The following is a 6,135-nucleotide window of genomic DNA, read 5'->3' as shown; positions in this document are numbered from 1 at the left end:
GCCCCCAATTTTTTATTTTTCCAAAGGTAAGAGAAGAAATTGGACCTCAAAAGTTGTTGTCCAATTTGTCCTGAGTACGCTGATACCCCATATGTGGCAGTAAACCACTGTTTGGGCGCATGGGAGAGCTCGGAAGGGAAGGAGCGCAGTTTGACTTTTCAATGCAAAATTGACAGAAATTGAGATGGGACGCCATGTTGCGTTTGGAGAGCCACTGATGTGCCTAAACATTGAAACCCCCCACAAGTGACACCATTTTGGAAAGTAGACCCCCTAAGGAACTTATCTAGAGGTGTGGTGAGCACTTTGACCCACCAAGTGCTTCACAGAAGTTTATAATGCAGAACCGTAAAAATAAAAAATCATATTTTTTCACAAAAATTATATTTTTGCCCCCAATTTTTTATTTTTCCAAGGGTAAGAGAAGAAATTGGACCTCAAAAGTTGTTGTCCAATTTGTCCCGAGTACGCTGATACCCCATATGTGGCAGTAAACCACTGTTTGGGCGCATGGGAGAGCTCGGAAGGGAAGGAGCGCCGTTTGACTTTTCAATGCAAAATTGTCAGGAATTGAGATGGGACGCCATGTTGCGTTTGGAGAGCCACTGATGTGCCTAAACATTGAAACCCCCCACAAGTGACACCATTTTGGAAAGTAGACCCCCTAAGGAACTTATCTGGATGTGTGGTGAGCACTTTGACCCACCAAGGGCTTCACAGAAGTTTATAATGCAGAGCCATAAAAATAAAACAAAATTTTTTTCCCACAAAAATTATTTTTTAGCCCCCAGTTTTGTATTTTCCCTAGGGTAACAGGAGAAATTGGACCCCAAAAGTTGTTGTCCAATTTGTCCTGAGTACGCTGATACCCCATATGTGGGGGGGAACCACCGTTTGGGCGCATGGGAGGGTTCGGAAGGGAAGGAGCGCCATTTGGAATGCAGACTTAGATGGAATGGTCTGCAGGCGTCACATTGCGTTTGCAGAGCCCCTAATGTACCTAAACAGTAGAAACCCCCCACAAGTGACACCATTTTGGAAAGTAGACCCCCTAAGGAACTCATCTTGATGTGTTGTGAGAGCTTTGAACCCCCAAGTATTTCACTACAGTTTATAACGCAGAGCCATGCAAATAAAAAATATTTATTTTTCCACAAAAATTATATTTTAGCCCCCAGTTTTGTATTTTTCCAAGGTTAGCAGGAGAAATTGGACCCTAAATGTTGTTGTCCAATTTGTCCTGAGTACGCTGATACCCGATATGTGGGGGGGAACCACCGTTTGGGCGCATGGGAGGGCTCGGAAGGGAAGGAGCATCATTTGGAATGCAGACTTAGATGGATTGGTCTGCAGGCGTCACATTGCGTTTGCAGAGCCCCTAATGTACCTAAACAGTAGAAACCCCCCACAAGTGACCCCATATTGGAAACTAGACCCCTCAATGAACTTATCTAGATGTGTTGTGAGAACTTTGAACCCCCAAGTGTTTCACTACAGTTTATAACGCAGAGCCGTGAAAATAAAAAATCTTTTTGTTTTCCCACAAAAATTATTTTTTAGCCCCCAGTTTTGTATTTTCCCAAGGGTAACAGGAGAAATTGGTCCACAAAAGTTGTTGTCCAATTTGTCCTGAGTACGCTGATACCCCATATGTTGGGGTAAACCCCTGTTTGGGCACACAGGAGAGCTCGGAAGGGAAGGAGCACTGTTTTACTTTTTCAACGCAGAATTGGCTGGAATTGAGATCGGACGCCATGTCGTGTTTGGAGAGCCCCTGATGTGCCGAAACAGTGGAAACCCCCAATTATAACTGAAACCCTAATCTAAACACACCCCTAACCCTAATTCCAACGGTAACCCTAACCACACCTCTAACCCTGACACACCCCTAACCCTAATCCCAACCCTATTCCCAACTGTAAATGTAATCTAAACCCTAACCCTAACTTTAGCCCCAACCCTAACTGTAGCCCCAACCCTAACCCTAACCCTAGCCCTAACCCTAGCCCTAACCCTAGCCCTAACCCTAACCCTAGCCCTAACCCTAGCCCTAACCCTAGCCCTAACCCTAACCCTAACCCTAGCCCTAACCCTAGCCCTAACCCTAGCCCTAACCCTAGCCCTAGCCCTAGCCCTAACCCTAGCCCTAGCCCTAACCCTAGCCCTAACCCTAGCCCTAACCCTAACCCTAGCCCTAGCCCTAACCCTAGCCCTAACCCTAGCCCTAGCCCTAACCCTAGCCCTAGCCCTAACCCTAGCCCTAACCCTAGCCCTAATGGGAAAATGGAAATAAATACATTTTTTTTTATTTTTCCCTAACTAAGGGGGTGATGAAGGGGGGTTTGATTTACTATTATAGCGAGTTTTTTAGCGGATTTTTATGATTGGCAGCCGTCACACACTGAAAGACCCTTTTTATTGCAAAAAATATTTTTTGCAATACCACATTTTGAGAGCTATAATTTTTCCATATTTTGGTCCACAGAGTCATGTAAGGTCTTGTTTTTTGCGGGACGAGTTGACGTTTTTATTGAAAACATTTTTGGGCACGTGACATTTTTTTATCGCTTTTTATTCCGATTTTTGTGAGGAAGAATGACCAAAAGCCAGCTATTCATGAATTTCTATTGGGGGAGGCGTTTATACCGTTCCGCGTTTGGTAAAATTGATGAATCAGTTTTATTCTTCGGGTCAGTACGATTACAGCGATACCTCATTTATATCATTTTTTTATGGTTTGGTGCTTTTATACGATAAAAACTATTTTACAGAAAAAATAATTATTTTTGCATCGCTTTATTCTCAGGACTATAACTTTTTTATTTTTTTGCTGATGATGCTGTATGGTGGCTCTTTTTTTGCGGGACAATATGACGCTTTCAGCGGTACCATGGTTATTTATATCTGTCCTTTTGATCGCGTGTTATTCCACTTTTTGTTCGGCGGTATGATAATAAAGCGTTGTTTTTTGCCTCGTTTTTTTTTTTTTTTTCTTACGGTGTTTACTGAAGGGGTTAACTAGTGGGACAGTTTTATAGGTCGGGTCGTTACGGACGCGGCGATACTAAATATGTGTACTTTTATTGTTTTTTTTTTTTTATTTAGATGAAGAAATGTATTTATGGGAATAATATATATTTTTTTTTTCATTATTTTGGAATATTTTTTTTTATTTTTTTTACACATTTGGAAAATTTTTTTTTTACTTTTTTACTTTGTCCCAGGGGGAGACATCACAGATCAGTGATCTGACAGTTTGCACAGCACTCTGTCAGATCACTGATCTGACATGCAGCGCTGCAGCCTTCACAGTGCCTGCTCTGAGCAGGCTCTGTGAAGCCACCTCCCTCCCTGCAGGACCCGGATCCGCGGCCATCTTGGATCCGGGGCTCGAGCAGGGAGGGAGGTGAGGAGACCCTCGCAGCAACGCGATCACATCGCGTTGCTCCGGGGGTCTCAGGGAAGCCCGCAGGGAGCCCCCTCCCTGCGCGGTGCTTCCCTGCACCGCCGGCACATCGCGATCATCTTTGATCGCGGTGTGCCAGGGGTTAATGTGCCGGGGGCGGTCCGTGACCGCTCCTGGCACATAGTGCCGGATGTCAGCTGCGATAAGCAGCTGACACCCGGCCGCGATCGGCCGCGCTCCCCCCGTGAGCGCGGCCGATCGGCTATGACGTACTATCCCGTCCAGGGTCAGATAAGCCCAGGGCACCTCGACGGGATAGTACGTCTAAGGTCACAGAGGGGTTAAAGGGTAATAAGAGGATCAGGAGCCGGGTTACTGTAATAAGAGGTTAAAGGTTAATAAGAGGATCAGGAGCCGGGTTACTGTAATAAGAGGTTACAGGGGTAATAAAAGGATCAGGAGCCGGGATACTGTAATAAGAGGTTAAAGGGTAATAAGAGGATCAGGAGTCGGGTTACTGTAATTAGAGGTTCCAGGGGTAATAGGAGGATCAGGAGTCGGGTTACTGTAATAAGTGGTTACAGGGTAATAAGAGGATCAGGATCCGGGTTACTGTAATAAAAGGTTACAGGGGTAATAAGAGGATCAGGAGTCGGGTTACTGTAATAAGAGGTTACAGGGGTAATAAGAGGATCAGGAGCCGGGTTACTGTAATAAGAGGTTACACGGGTAATAAGAGGATCAGGAGCCGGGTAACTGTAATAAGAGGTTACAGGAGTAAAAAGAGGATCAGGAGCCGGGTTACTGTAATTAGCGGTTACAGGGTAATAAGAGAATCAGGAGCCAGGCTACTGTAAGGAGGTTACAGGGTAATAAAAGGATCAGGAGCCGGGTTACTGTAATAAGAGGTTACAGGGGTAATAAGAGGATCAGGAGCCGGGTTACTGTAATAAGAGGTTACAGGGTAATAAGAGGATCAGGAGCCGGGTTACTTTAATAAGAGGTTACAGGGGTAATAAGAGGATCAGGAGCCGGGTTACTGTAATAAGAGGTTACAGGGGTAATAAGAGGATCAGGAGTCGGGTTACTGTAATAAGAGGTTACAGGGGTAATAAGAGGATCAGGAGCCGGGTTACTGTAAGAAGAGGTTACAGGGGTAATAAGAGGATCAGGAGCCGGGTTACTGTAATAAGAGGTTACAGGGTAATAAGAGGATCAGGAGCCGGTTTACTGTAATAAGAGGTTACAGGGTAATAAGAGGATCAGGAGCCAGGTTACTGTAATTAGAGGTTACAGGGTAATAAGAGGATCAGGAGCCAGGTTACTGTAATTAGAGGTTACAGGGTAATAAGAGAATCAGGAGCCGGGTTACTGTAATAAGAGGTTACAGGGTAATAAGAGGCTCAGGAGCCGGGTTACTGTAATAAGAGGTTACAGGGTAATAAGAGGATCAGGAGCCGGGTTACTGTAATAAGATGTTACAGGGTAATAAGAGGCTCAGGAGCCGGGTTACTGTAATAAGAGGTTACAGGGGTAATAAGAGGATCAGGAGTCGGGTTACTGTAATAAGAGGTTACAGGGTAATAAGAGGATCAGGAGTCGGGTTACTGTAATAAGAGGTTACAGGGTAATAAGAGGATCAGGGGCCGGGTTACTGTAATAAGAGGTTACAGGGGTAATAAGAGGATCAGGAGCCGGGTTACTGTAATAAGAGGTTACAGGGTAATAAGAGGATCAGGAGCCGGGTTACTGTAATAAGAGGTTACAGGGTAATAAGAGGATCAGGAGCCGGGTTACTGTAATAAGAGGTTACAGGGTAATAAGAGGATCAGGAGCCGGGTTACTGTAATAAGAGGTTACAGGGTAATAAGAGGATCAGGAGCCGGGTTACTGTAATAAGAGGTTACAGGGTAATAAGAGGATCAGGAGCCGGGTTACTGTAATAAGAGGATATAGGGTAATAAGAGGATCAGGAGCCGGGTTACTGTAATAAGATGTTACAGGGTAATAAGAGGCTCAGGAGCCGGGTTACTGTAATAAGATGTTACAGGGTAATAAGAGGATCAGGAGCCGGGTTATTGTAATAAGAGGTTACATGGTACGCACTGCTGTAACTACATTTCTTGTAAAGGTGTACGAGAGATGGTAGGGGAGTTGGAATAATTAGGGCAGGAATGAGTGTAGTTCCTTTTGAGCTCGGTGATCCGGTGACACAGAGCAGTTCTTCATAATTTAAGAAATGGGTAACTATTAGTGATGAGGAGTGTACTCGTTGCTCGGGTTTACCCCAGCACGCTCTTGTGTCCTCTGAGTATTTGTTAGTGTTCGGAGATTTAGTTTTCATCGCCTCAGCTGAATGATTTACAACTATTAGCCAGCCTGAGTACATGTGGGGGTTGCCTGGTTGCTAGGGAATCCCCACGTGTTCAGCCTGTCTAGTAGCTGTAAATCATTCAGCTGAGGCGATGAAAACGAAATCTCCGAACACTAACAAATACTCGGAGGTCACCCGAGCGTGCTGGGGTAAACCCGAGTAACGAGTATACTCGCTCATCACTAGTAACTTTGGTTCCAATATCATGTTCCTAACTCCTGAAAGGAGGACAGCATAGAAGCACAATCTCCTGCTTTAGGAAGTGAAATACATAGGTGACATGATAGCAAATAACCATCCCCACTTCTAAGCAATGGGCCTGGAAGTATCAGAGTTCTTCTTTGGGAATTGCCCT

This window comes from Ranitomeya imitator, chromosome 4 (genome assembly GCF_032444005.1).
Source record: "Ranitomeya imitator isolate aRanImi1 chromosome 4, aRanImi1.pri, whole genome shotgun sequence".
Taxonomy (NCBI): domain Eukaryota; kingdom Metazoa; phylum Chordata; class Amphibia; order Anura; family Dendrobatidae; genus Ranitomeya; species Ranitomeya imitator.
This window is presented reverse-complemented; position numbering follows the sequence as displayed.